Source organism: Zophobas morio, unplaced genomic scaffold, assembly GCF_036711695.1.
Source record: "Zophobas morio isolate AGI-343-1 ecotype UQ-CSIRO unplaced genomic scaffold, CSIRO_AGI_Zmor_V1 ptg000024l, whole genome shotgun sequence".
NCBI classification, from domain to species: Eukaryota; Metazoa; Arthropoda; class Insecta; order Coleoptera; family Tenebrionidae; genus Zophobas; species Zophobas morio.
This window is the reverse complement of record NW_026972129.1, coordinates 20,028,697-20,043,351: the sequence shown is the minus strand read 5'-3', so window position 1 is coordinate 20,043,351 and position 14,655 is coordinate 20,028,697. Positions and strand designations below refer to the sequence as shown.

General features: G+C 33.2%; 1 protein-coding gene across 5 annotated transcripts in view; it reads right to left on the bottom strand.

Moving 5' to 3' along the window:
* Window positions 1-14,655, bottom strand: part of LOC135134978 (irregular chiasm C-roughest protein-like) — a 198,854-nt gene that overhangs the window by 99,346 nt on the left and 84,853 nt on the right. Inside the window, exon 1 of one of the 5 annotated variants that reach the window (XM_064063906.1) lies at window positions 8,868-9,230. The exons of the other annotated variants lie outside the window; for them this stretch is intronic. The gene's annotated coding sequence lies outside the window, so the exon portion shown is untranslated. Of the gene's footprint in view, window positions 1-8,867; window positions 9,231-14,655 lie in introns of those variants that run through there. 5 annotated transcript variants of the gene reach the window in all.

The following is a 14,655-nucleotide window of genomic DNA, read 5'->3' as shown; positions in this document are numbered from 1 at the left end:
CAAAGGGCAGACAGATGGAAACGGAAGACCACTTTTTTTCGTGCTCTAGGGATCATGAAACGTCGAGAAAATACGAAAGTAACAATATTTCCCTCATTTGCACTCCGAAACGATAAATAAAAATCTGAAACTTTCTGGAAATATAATTCGTACGTTTATCTTTCACGCCAGAAATTCGTGTTTTATTATTTTCATCTCCTCGAGAGATATAATTTTTTTCTCAGAAAATATTAACCTTCAATACCTTTATACAGGATGATTTAGAAATTTCACACTTAACGGTACAATTAGACTTCCACACACCGAAAAAGACTAATTTTGACAGATAAATTAAACGGGAACTGTTGTCAGATTCATTCATTCATCAAGTTTTCTGTAACATCGTAAATGACGAAAACTGTAGATAAAGACAATAATAATAAATATATGCGAGAAAAATTAAAATTTGAGGGCCTATGTCTCGTACATTTGAGCCCAAGAATGTTTGAAATCATTTTTTCTTTGCTCAATAAATAGTCCGTAACAAGGTGAAACAGAGTTAGTGGGCCATTTTTGAATCACCTTGTATATTATATATTTCAAATATTTACAATCCCGTCTTCTTTTTTATGATAAACTTTATTTGTATTTATCGAAGAAGTTTTAGATTGTTTTTGTTATTTTGGACTTTTCACTGTTGTATTTTATGTTAATCCGAACTTAGAATAGTTGTGTTCACTTTTATATATCTTAATTACAAAAATAGAATCAAATTTTATTCAAACGTTGAAATGTCCAAAAGGTTATAAGCATTAACACGCAATGAGTGATGCAAACAGGGAAGAGCGGGGCACAACGGACAAAATTAATACATATTTTTGCGAATTTTTTTAAGGAATTGTGTAAGAGTAAGCTGATAAATATATAATAATTATCGAATGACAATTATATAAAACACGGAGTTCTTTAAGGTTCCATTTTGGGACCGGTTCGATTTTTAATTTACATAAATGATCTTCCCGAATTTAAAATAACTCTTTTTGCTGACGACACTGTGGTTGCAGGTTGACGAAAATAAGAAAAGCTGTAAATTAACAAAAAAATCTGGAATGTTTAAATGATGGAAAAGCTATGAGTATGATACCTACTTAAAATACGTAGGTATATATGGAATCATATAATTATATTAAGCATACTAAATTTTTAGGCATCTACCATTATAGATTACAAGAGACCCTATCTAATACGAAAAAATTATTTAGGTTAAACGTTGAACACAAAGGGTTCTATCAAACATAGGTTAACGGGGGTCATCAAACAAACTATCAGGATTTAAAGATATCACCACTACCAATCTTGTACATTTATCACTGTGTAAACCATGTCGTTCGAGAAATTACAGCATGCAAGGTATAATTCATATCATAAATATCAAACGAGAAGTACTGATTTTGCATTTGAAAGCTTCAGAATTGACGTATTAAATTTTACAATAAGCTGTTATAAAAGTTATGAAAGCTTCGTTTATCAAAATTTCAACAAGAATTTACGTTTTTCCCGCATTCAAGAAAATTTTTGAGAGATTTATATTGTACATTAAAACTTTTTCAGACCCAAGCAAGAGAACCGAAAAATGCAGAAGTCTTAGCCAAAAAGAATAAAAGCGTCCGTACAAACACCGTAAATCCGCATAAAAATGAACCAAAAATCAAGAACCAAGACTCCCTTGTAATCAATATTTTACGATTTTCTTCCAGGTTAATGGAGAGATAAGCAGGTAAAGTAAAAATTATTCAGCTCAAAGGCAATTTACTCTAATTAGTCTTATCAAGATTCGCACTTAATGGGACCGTGCGAATTAATAATCCCGTTTCGCAGCAAAGCGGTTGTTTCGAAAAATTAATAGCAGTTATGTGCAGTAGATGTGATAAACGTTAGCCACTTTCAAGACTGCGCCGAAGAGATATTCAAACTATTGTTTAACACGTCTGGGATGCATTCTGATGACAATAAAATAACTATTTAAAGATTTACAGTTTGTTTTACGTTCCGGCAGCCTATAAAAAATTTATTGGGGATAAAATAAAGGGAAAATTGCTTTTAACTATTTATATTTAGTAGATAGCGTTTTCAGCCATTCAACAAGATTGTTGTAAGGGAAGATAAAATCTGAATTTGTTCACAGATGCTTTTAGTTGATTGAAAATCGACGCAGAGTTGCAGCTAATGATATTTTTCGGACATGACTGATTGCTGATATTTACACTTATTTTAATAGCGGTGAATATTCAAGCGCAACTACGGACCAAAAAAGTGTAATGCGCTTGAACATTCCCGGCTTTAGATAATTTTGACACGTTACAGAATCAATAATCGCAAGTTGCGAATCCCATTTATTTGGAAAATTAATCCATAAACTGTCTTCAGTCGTAAGAATCAATCGATAAAGAATGGGAGTCATTGCGGTTACGAGAGTAGGTGTCGCACAGAGCTTGTTTATGCAACTGAGAGAGCAGCCTTGGTGTATAACTGGTTACATACTTATCTTCAGGCAGGCGCTTCCAAAGCTCAATTATTATATTTCTATAACAACTTGAAGTTCATGCCAAATATACAACGAGTATCAAAAGTACATTCTTAACTGCATTTACTTGCTACAGAGTGTTCGTCAGTGCAAAACTCCCTGAAAGTGGCTTAATTTAAGCACCTTATTTCAGACTTACAACTTATTAGATTATCGATGACCGGCTAAAGCTCTCACTGACATGCGAACCAAATAGTTTACGCCCAAAGAGACACATGAATGCAAACTACGATTCTAGGTTTCTTACTATGCAAATCCATATTTTGGCCCCGCTCAACTTATAAATATTTGAATACCGTGCACGGAGATTGTAAATCAGAGTCTTGGTTAAAACTTAAATATATTACATACACACCACCTAAAAATTTATTGGGCAGCAGGCCTGAATCTTAATGAGGCAATTAATGGCCTGAAAAATTAAAGATTCATACATGCACCCAAAAAAGGACTAATGAATTTGAAGATTCCAAACCCTCCAACAATTAAAAATAAAGTTCTTGCTTCACACAAGATTAAAACCGGCACTTGTGAAATGATGAATGGTTTGAAAGTATTAATATTTTAAGAGATTTGTCTCGCATTCTTGACGGGAAGGTTTGCAGGTCGGGACATTGTCGGAAATTTGTCGCTGATTAAACAGACATTTTCGTTGTGAAGAAGAAATTACTGGTTATGTTTCGTAAAAAGGTAAATGTCGGTATTTTTGTACGAACTTGATGGGTTAATAATAATATTTAATTATTTAGAACGAGGGTCAAGATCAATATTTCATGGGAATATATATTTGGAGAGACACTTTTTTTCACGACGAGTATCATTTTGTAATTAAGATTTTAGAGGAGATCGTTTGGGTATTCATAATGATTTATATTTTACAGTATCAAAATATACAAATTACTTTATCATAAAAAAGACTATTCTAAAATTTAAAATCTACGAGAACAGCGGCAGCAAAAAAAATATTAATAAATTAATAATGTCAAGCTAACATTTCGACGGGATAAATTATTAATGAATAGACAAGAAAATCTGTGCCTGTGGTTTTTTAAACTAGAAGTCGCTTCAATCAAACGCTCAATACTTTTTTAGACGAACGAAATTCAAAAGCACCTAACGGACCGTTTACGTTCAAAAAATTAATTTTCAATTCCTTAATTATAAAACAAAAAAAATACCTCCTCATTAAGCATCGAAAAATGAAAAGCTCGTAAAAACACCTCAAAGAGCCTCTTTTCTCATTTACTGAACAAGCAACTACTACTTTTCTTTACGAAAAAATCCTATAAAACTAATTCACAGGTAAGCGTCAGAAACCAACATTTCTTTGTTGAGAGTGTTCTTTGAGAAAAAAATTGTGGGTGTTTTTATACTGAGCTAAAATATCTTGATAATTTAAAAATGTATTAATTCGACCAAAGCAAAGTATGAAGATAATAACAACAAGAACAAGGTATTTTTTAATTTTTGGCATTTTTTGTGAGTAGACGATTTTTAGATACTATACTTTTTAATAAATAAGATCATATTTCATTTTTTATGGAAACAAATATAGCTATGCAAACTGTTAAATAATTTGTTAAATTTTCTAAAACTAGTGTAACTCGAATTTTTGAAAAATGAATTTTGGTATGTGGCACGTTTATTCTGCACCTTCATCATGGTCTGAAAGTCGTTTTTTATGTTGTATTAAAGGGGACACTAGATTCCTTTGACCGAATTTTGGCTTTCGGTTTACTAGAATTCTTGTTTAATTGATCGTAACTTGGATAAGAAAATGGAGGTTTTCGGTGATACGGTTTCTTGTTCGAGAAATAATTCCATATAAGCTCGTAAAATATAATCCTCATAATTACCCTAAGTGGGTAAATAACGAACTTTATCGAACAAAAAATCAACTACATAATTATAACAGAGCTCCAGATTTTAAGATTATTTTTGCTTTAAATTTTTGAGATCTCTTTGTCAAACGTTGGGTGAACACATATGTCTTAATATATTTCTAAACTTATCAACACTAACTTAAGCAACTAATTTTTTGTTGAAAATTATTCCTTCTTGTTTATTTATTATTATTCTCTAAGAGTAATAGTCCTGCTGAAATTATTTTTAATCAATAGGAAACGAGATGAAGATATTTTTTTACAGAATATTTTCCATCTGTTTAAACGAAATTACCAATATTAACTATAATTATATCAAAAATTTCTATAGCCTGATTTGCTAAATCATTCATTTGGCAGTGGTCGCCAGACTTTAATTTCTACAGATTTCATAAATATTTTCAGTCACAAATCATGATTATAAATAATTATTTATAGCACTAGATAATAAAATAAATTATTTCAAACACGATACTGCAAGTACGCATTGTACTTATTTATATTCTTTCTGGTGTTTCGCAAAGTATACATTCTAAATTATTTTTGTAGGTAGATGCATTAATTTCTTTAAATCACAATTAAATCAAAATTCAGCAACTCCATCCAGATACCTTAAAATATATTTTTTTGCCATAAGTTCAAACAGTAATTTTAATAACCAATTACACTTTTATTCTACGTGTTTCCGAAATTAGCTACAGGAGAAAATATTACTAGATTTTTAATAAAACCTTAAACATATCAGATTTTAATAAGCAACTACTAAACGTATTTGAGAACTTTCTCTAAATTAAAATGTGAACAATCTTTAACTTCCTTATAAGATTTGAAATGTATGTGTCACTAAAAAGACATATTAAAAAGATATTTTCGCAGATCAACACCGCATACATGGAATGTAATATAAAAATACAGCGACATTTCGCTAAGCCCGTTTATTTAATAAAAACAGGAATGAAAATATTCTCTGAAAAATGTTATAATTGAGTTTATTCAATTTAATCTTCTGAAGCAACCTGAAACGGTGTCCCAGGTCCTGATAATAACAGAATCAATATTGTGATTATGCCATACAACAAAGTGGGTGGATGATTCGTGAATAATTGATTGTTTTTCCCAACGACAAAATATCAGTTCCGACATCGGCAATCATCAGATATGAAAATAATTTTACTCCAATACCAAGAACAAATTGATTATTATCGATAGCGCCTTATCGTTGTCCTCGAATAACCCCATATTTTTCAAAAAGTTTTTGTAACTGCAAATATCCGTCATCAAGCTAAAGTGCTCGTTCCAACCACTACAATTTCATTTGATTCATTTCCGAGCTGCTTTTAAACAACGCCGGACTTTATGAAAGTTCCGCAAAAAATACAATTCCAGCCATTCGTCAGTGTCTTCATTAAATTTTGATGTAATTTTGGAAGTGCAGTGGTAACTAGTAAAACCATGCCGATTCTCAGAAGCGTCTAATTTTTAAACATGCTGAACTCGTTTTGTCCATAATCGCATTACGCCGGCTGAAGTTCGGTGTTTTATCAAATTTTCTTGACGGTTGGAGTAAAAACTGGGCCGTAGTCCATTACGGTGACCCTACGTGAATTGGGTTAATCTGTGGAAAACTGTTATTGTACCAAATTGTTTATTATTACGATTGTCCCGTTAGGTCAACGAGCTTTTGTCTTGCATTTTTCATGACCTGAGTTAATTTCTAGAGTGATGACTCGCTACACGTACATTTTACAAAATGCTATAAAAATTCCCTAAGTACGCGGTCCGAGAGCCATAATTTGCTCGAAATGCTTTTATTGATCATATAACTCGCTATGCTAAAACATTCAAAAAGTTTAGATATCATAAAGTCGGGGGAGAATGGGTACAGCCATTAAATGAAATATAGATATGCGCATAAATAAAAAAAGGGGAACATACTAACTTTGTTTTCGTATTTTGTGTATTTCGTTATCTCGTGGGAACATTACGTCATAATTTTCGCAGCTATTAAAGATAATCCGGGAATATTAAGCTAAAATAATTTCAGCGTTTGAGACACTAAAACCCCATTATGGCAATGACCCGTCAGCAACTTTCCCTCTGATCGTCGAAAAAACGCCAACACACGGACGTTATGTTTTAATTAAAAAAAAAAGAGAGGAGAAACAGTAAATCAGAAAAGAATAATATTTTTGCGCATATATGATTCGGGTCAGGTGCTTGCGGATCCCGCTGCTGAAGTTTGCTCAAAAAATAAACCATAGAACAAAAATGAATTTTGAACGGGCCTTAATACCGACGGCTGTTTGTTCAAATACTAAGAGAGAATTTTATTTATATATCGCTGCGCGAAATAAAGGTGGAGTGCTATCGAAAACGGATCATCGAGTTCACTCTGCGTCTCTTTTGTAAATTAAGAAGCAAATATTAGATGCTCTAACAATAACTCAAGTTATAGGGGCCTTAACTTAAAGCTCAGATTCAGACTTCGATCGAATTTAAAATCCACATTTTATATCCCCAATTCTGAGATACGCAAAAACTTCATCGCTTTTTTTTAAGTTTTATAAACCATCACGAGAACGATTTCCTCGCACAAGATGTCGACGTCAGAAGCTAAGTCGACGTTTCCAATTTGTTTGGGTGCATTTTTAAGAATTAAATGCCGGGAAACGTATCGGCTAAACTACTTTTTTTTTTAATTTGAATATTCAATATTTAACGGTATCAGTACAAAAGAATCGCTGAAATTCGATAGTTTGAAAGGGTAACTCATAAAAATTTGTTATCATAAATCAAATCAGACCTCGAACTATCACCGTGTTTTATATTTGTAGTCATACAAAAGTGGAATATCTGATAGTCTACAATAGCTTCGACACTAAATATCCGTTTACAGACAGTTTTATGAGTATTTAAAATTTGTTGCGATTTAAATTCAGCTTATTTTGTGGAATTTTTTTTAAATAATTGTTTTGGATTGTTCACACCGAAATTTGATTTAAACTTACTATTGTGCACTTCTCGATTTGTGAATGAAGCACCTTAAGTTTCAGTTTCAGCGCCAGCCCGTCACGTTTCTCACATAGCGCCTTCAGTTTTATCGAATCTGCATCACGATTGATCTATTAAGTCTCGTCGCTCCTTTCTGCCGCAGACTCCGGCAATAACGTCCTGATTTATCGAAGCACAAATAAAAGTCAGCGAGCTTTCTTCTAAAAATTTCATGTGATAATTTGCTATTCCTATTTTTATAGCTTTGGTGCGTGTCGCCGAGTTCCGATTGCATCAAGATTACACGGAGATAGTGTAAAAAGCTCCGGCGGAGGAAAACCGCAGCTTTAAAATTTTTCAGGCTGGGATTGGCGCGGCCGGAATCGTCCAGTTTCAGTATTGTTGGCAGCTTCCGCAGCTCGCGCCTAATTGACAAAAACAATCTCCGAAGGAAGCTCAACTCGACGTTCACGAATTTTTCAGTCACGAAACACTTTCAGCGTCGATAAGATTAAATGTCAGAGAATAATGATTTTCGGCGTGGAAGTGGCGCTACTTACGGAATTAAAAAAATCCCAAAGTGAGCAAATACTAAATGACACGGAAAAGCAGAGACTGACAGATATTGAAATAATCGAACACATAAATTTCAATACAGGTCACTGCAGGAGCCGCTGAAAAAGCTCGAAGTGTTTATTGTTGAGAAAACACGTTCAGTCGCCGGGAGTTTGGTGCCTGTTCTTTGTACACACAAATTTTATAAATCAATACGTGATTTTTAAAACCTCTTTCGAGATTTTTCTAGAGTTAAAACCGACAAATAATGACCCGGAAAAAATTTTAAGACGCATAAATAATTCTGAATACTTTAATTTTATTCGGATCATAAAGCGAGAAGTATTTTTATTTATTTATTGACCACAATGCTTGAAGCTTAAAGCTCCCACATAATCATCTGTCTTAACAGTGGTAATAAATGAAGTTACCATTTAAATTTAAAGGGATGAAAAATTTCTGCCAACAAAGTGACAGCTCCGTGCCATTGTTTTGGCGAAAAAGCTCACTAATCACAATTCCAAACAAATCAAACTTCATTCACGTTTTTAAAAGTGTTTTCGAAGCACAAATTTGCTTCAGCAGGTCTACATCAATGGGATTGTGAAAAAGGTTAACTACCAAAAAAACCCCGAATTTTGCGCACTGCCAGACTACACTGCTCGATTTGTCAAATATTCACACTCCGGTTTCAGTTTCAGCGAAAGCTCGTCGCGCTTCGCGTATTGACAATTCAATTTACCAAAACCGTATCGCGACTTAGCGGATTATTAAGACGCTGCCATAGATTTCAGCATTTCTGCTTTGCCCCAACAATCCCGTGCTTCTCCGGAAAAATGAGCTTTTGTGTAAAATTTGATGAAACTGGCGCTACTTACGGAAATAAAAAATCCAAATAGAACAAACACAAATTGACACAAAAAGGCACACAGAGTGACAGCACAATATCACAGTAATCGAACACACTAAACCAAATTTCAGCACAAGTCACTGCAGAATCCGCTGAAAAAGCTCCAAGTGTTTATAGTTGAAAGCACGTTTCAGGTCGCCGGGAAAGTGAAGTCCTGGACGTTTTGCATAAAGAGTTCGTGTGCATTGGAAACAGGCGAGTTAATTTGATACCGCGACACGAGATTTTTCAGCGCTGAAAATCGCGTGTTTCAGCGACGTGCACTCCACCACGGCTCGGCGCAGACTGGTTGTGCACCAGTCGAGAGTCAGCAGCGAACTGACGACTGGTTCCCTTCCAGGACAGGGTAGAGAGAGACGGCGAGACGCTAATCAATCATCGTAGAGAGAGAAGAGCGGAGCGGTGTACGTAATTATACGGGAATCAGAAACAACCTTCTTGTAGAGTCGGATCAAGTAGCGCTCTACACTGTTAGTGAGATTGTTGAGACTTGACAAAGGGTGAAACCTGGTTTAATTAGTATAATTAGTTTGACCCTATCTCTGGCTTTTTTACTCGCGGGGCTGCTGCGGTTCCGAACTCCATGCACCTGTGATGAATTGGGTCATCTACTGAAACTCCAGAAAGTGACGCGATACGATGGCTGTGAGCTCAAGCAGGGAAGGATAATTTGCAAAACTACTTCTACGGCGACTAATGACCAAGACGTGACGTAGTACTGAACCTGAACTGAAACGGTTTGCGCTGGTTTTTTAAGAGGATAAAATCACTTGTAACGGGTAAAGTTTGTTGTTTTGGTAAGTTTGACTGATCACTAAAAGAAAAACTGACCTGCAGGTTCTTTCTGAGTACAGATAACGGCTATCAAACCAGTGGCAGTTCTGTTTCTACTTTTATGTTGTGACAGGTGACTCAAGACTGCCCCAGGAGAAGGACACACCTACACGCCTTATTCTCTTTAAACGATTCAACGGTTAACGGTTCAGCAAGGACTAGAATGCAGGATCTCGTTTTGTTGTAATTTATTAATAATCCTTGCATGTGTAAGAATTTTGTAATTATCGCAATGAATCAACTGGTTCATTGCAAAAGTAACTTTCACCTGTAACAAAATTTCAATAAAATATCTTTCTTCTTTACAAATTAATGCTTTGTTGTTTACTGAAACATATTTACTAGATATAATTTTATAGAAATAAATAAAACAGTTCTGCAATCTCTGAAATAAATTGTATTTTAGAAGATAACCTGTCGACGTAAAGTGAAAAGCTGTCGATGTCGACTAAAATTTGTATAAAAATGTCTCGATTTAGTGTAAAGACAAGGAGTTTTCGAAGAGAAATAATAAAAAGCTTGCTTAAAAATTCACTACCACGATACGAAAATTTCAAAATAATCGGTTCTTTAATTTCGTCTGTTTGAATAACCAACAGACGTACGAATTACCGACAGACACACGAACGGAAATAAGTAAATTGCATTTTACATTCTACGACCTGTCAAACACTGAGAACACACGAAATTGGAACATCCGTCAAAGTGATCCATTTACTCCTGGGAATTAAGAAATAAATTTCCTTTGTTTGGAGTATTTCACGTAAAACTTATCTCGCCTACTTCTCCATTTAAGAATAGATAATTTTCAAATTCAACATATACTTGGAAATCTTAAAAATGGTTTTATAAAAATTTACCTGTAGCCTTACCAAAAAACTTCATAACGTCATCAACAAATCATAAATCGAATGTAACATCTATCCGTTCTTATTATCCCTACTAAATACTTGATAAAGTTATCACAAATTTTGTTAGGATAAACTCACTTAAAACATACATATAGCATGGTTCTTTACCTTCAGTTTAAAAATCCATACTTATTTTATTTTAACCCAAACGAGTTATCAAAAAAATAACGTAATGAAATTAATTTGATAATAACAAATGATGGTCGCTCTTTATTTTCTGTAAGTAATATTCCTGTTTTCTGTTTTCCCAAAACAGAAAGTCGATTTATAATCACAAATAATTTAATAATGAGCTTAAAATATTTTGTTGAGCTAATTTTAAATGTAAAAGATCTCTTTGTCACTCATATTTTTCCAAGATCAAAAACAAGATATTAAATTTAAATATTCCTAAGTTAATTTCAGCTTTCATGAAAAGTTTGTTAAAATAATTTCAACATTTATTTCTTTTTACTTAATAGAGTCCATCGGACGAATGACTACTTTCATGTTTTTTTTATGTTTCATGACCCCTAGAGTACGGAAAAATAAGTCACCCACTTTCGTCTGTCCACCATCTGTGTTAATTTTTATTAGGCAGAAAGTCTTCAAAACTACAGGACGGATTCTTGCCAAATTTTAAAGCTATAGACATTATCAATGTTGTGTAGATAGTAAAAGTCTAACCAAAATTTGCCTAATCGTCCGCACCAGCAATGTAATGATGGTAAGGAGGACTTAAATTTTATAAAATAACATAATATTGTACTTGTGGTTGCTGAATCCACCTTGAAGTTTTTCCAGAGGCATCCAAAAAAATCGAAATTGTACAAAAACCTTTAACACTTGTATAAGGGCAGCTCCCACAAGGGCATTCATCACCTCACGTTCGATTATCCCATGAGCTTTTTTATTTCTTACACTGTTACTGCTATTATCTATTTTTGTATTGATCAAATCAAAAACGGTACACATTAGTTTACACTGTACGTGTCGGAATTGACATGCGTCCTTACTGAAATGTTCGTCGGAATATTTTCAAATAGAAAAACTCACTAGGAATACAGGAACAGCGCAATCTTTCGTATTTTTTAAACAATTGTTAACCCGTTTCCTATCATGAGTGTAGAAATTCACTCCAGATCAAGTATACATAAGTTAACAGAATGTGTTTTGGTAACGCGTTCGAATCAAAGACAGTGGCGGAGTAGAGTGATTAAAGTACAATATACTAATGAATTCAGAAAAACAAACTCTCAAGGATCTCTAAAAAAATTAAAGGGTGTTAAAACACATTGATAGAATATCAATAAAAATATATGTACGTATGGGGTTTCGTTTACTTCCTTGCACTGGTACCTTTATTAACTGTATTTGTTTTAATGTAATAGAGGATATCGCAAATAATCTAAAAAATTAAACTTTATAATTTTTCAAAGAAGCAGGAATTCACTTCAGGAGCGAGGGAAATCTTTTTACTTCCCGAGAGCAACAATTTGATGATGTCATCTCAATGAGCCGTATTTTAAAAAGAGTTGAATGTTATACAAAAATAAACTCCTATACTTCCTATATGAATCCGCTTTCAGTTTTTTCGCTTAACGTTCAAATTGTCACAAAAACAATTGCACGGTATAATAACGTTATATTACCAACAGGAGATATATGAGCTCGTGGCTCCGTGACTCAGCGCCTTATTCGGCGAACCGGCGACATTGCGTCGTGGGTTCGAATGCGAACTTGCCCCTTTCCTTTTTTTTTCTTGTACTAGTAATGCGCTGTGACAACTTTTCTTTTGTGCTTAAATTAAGACTTCAGTTGATATTACCTAGTGCTGAAGGACATTTTATCTCGTTGTTATGTCTATGTGCTTTAAATATATTTACATTGTCTGTACGGCGCAGGGGCTGAGGGGGCCTTATTTATCTCGCTGGTTTTTACTTTACAGAGGTTATCACAAAACGAAAATCGTAAAATCAAATTTTATATATTTTTTAGAAAGCTGGATTTTCGGATTATACTTATAGCCCCCTACCAATTTTTTATTAATCAAATTAAGAACCTCGTTTTCTAGAGAATGTGAGAATACCCGCGTCTTTATTTAATTATGATCAAATAAGAATTAATTAATCATTTTAGCCCTCTGTTTTGAAGAAACAACTCATTGAAATCAAACAAATTTCTATGTGACATTCTTTTGATATATAAACATAAACAATCGAAGTTAAGTATCAAAAATTTTTCTTCATCTTCAACTCTATTGTAACTGCGCATTTTTAACAGACATCTTCCTTGATTATTTATAATAGCAAGATGGGTGTCCTATGAGTTATTCTATATTTTAAATTTACTAGACTGTTGCGATCTTGTTTACTAACCGAAAAATTATATAAATTTCCGATTAAGGACAACACTATTTATTTATCTATGTACCTTGCGGATGAAAAATTTGTAATGCTTGAAAAAGGTATCGTTATGGGACTAGTACGTGCATGCCTAGATGCACATGGACACAATTTTAAACTAATCTTGTACGTATTCTTGGTTAATTTTTGTTCGTATTGTTGTTTGCTTTCCATTTATTTTTCAGTAGACTTGTAATTAACAAAACTGACGAATTGCACTGCCACGATTACGTCGAGTGGCACAATTCCTTCTTCGACGAGCGGATCACACAGATAGCCGCAATTACACCCCACCGTGACAAGAAGATTGCCGAGCGACTGCAAATTGCGTGAAGTATCCGGATCCTGATGTTCATAAATTCCGATATTTGACTTGTACATATATATTATATAACAATAAATTTCACGCGCCCCAATGGGAATGTATCTGGCGTCCTGATAAAAATTTTTCCTTTGGATGTTGAAAACTTTACTAGTTTCGTGTTGTTTTGTGTAATTTCCAATTTGTAATGTTGATTGTAACCTACTGGAAAAAGTCCAAAAAAAATGTTTCCATCCATTAAAGTTTAAAATCCAACATATTCAGGCTAAAATCGACTCCTTGGACTATAAATACTTTCAATACATAGTTGGCAGGATTATCGGTTTTGGTACCAGGTGTTAGTAGTCCAACAACCTGTTGTAAAAATATCTTCCACATTTCATTGTCGACAACTGATCTGTTTGGAAACGTCTTTTACAACCAACCGCAATCAAATATATATTTTCAATTTTACAAAATTTAGCAATAAAAAAAACTTTTCTTCTCTCACAAAACCTGAGAAAATTGGTCTTTGTATATTTTCAGAATTTTGAGTAATTAAATTAAATTTATTACTATTTTGTAATAAAACGCTATCTTTCCCAAAAATGTCTAGAACAGTGTCTCTCAAATTAAAATAATAATAACATCAAGTTTTGAATCACATCTCAATCATTAAGGGACAAGTATGAATATCAAGCATTTTCAACAGTTAATGAAACAGAAAAAAATGTTCTTGATATCAAATCTTTTTGCGAATGGATGCACCTTTTTTATTAATTATTTTACTTATCAAATTAGATGTTTCTTCCCTATTTTAGCTGTCAACATCAATTTTCAATTCACTGTCAATATTAAGTCTGATTTGAATTTATAAAATCACTGACTTATTACGCTGCCGGATGTCTCTTTATGCAAATTTTAAATTATGCAATAAAGTGAACACTTGAAGCTCAAATATGGAAAAGACCTGTTTTAAAAATTTATATTTCACCTGTTTATCTGCACCTGATCTTGATTACAAGAATCCATAAAAAATGATTCTAGTCCTTGGTTATAATTGCGGTTTCTTCACACTTTTTAGGGTTTTAGCACTCTTTAAACATCTTGTAAGGAAAGCTTGTGTTAAATATTCTATTTTAGATATTAATTAGTATTAATAAATTCGTTTTTAATAAAATTAGTTTTTTTAATGAGACCTAATTTTTATTATTATGATTTTTTTATTGTTGACCAAAGATATTTTTTGTTTATTATAACAATGTAATAAAAACATATTTTAAAATGATGTAAACTGATGTAGGTAACGTTTTAGCGTTAAAAAAC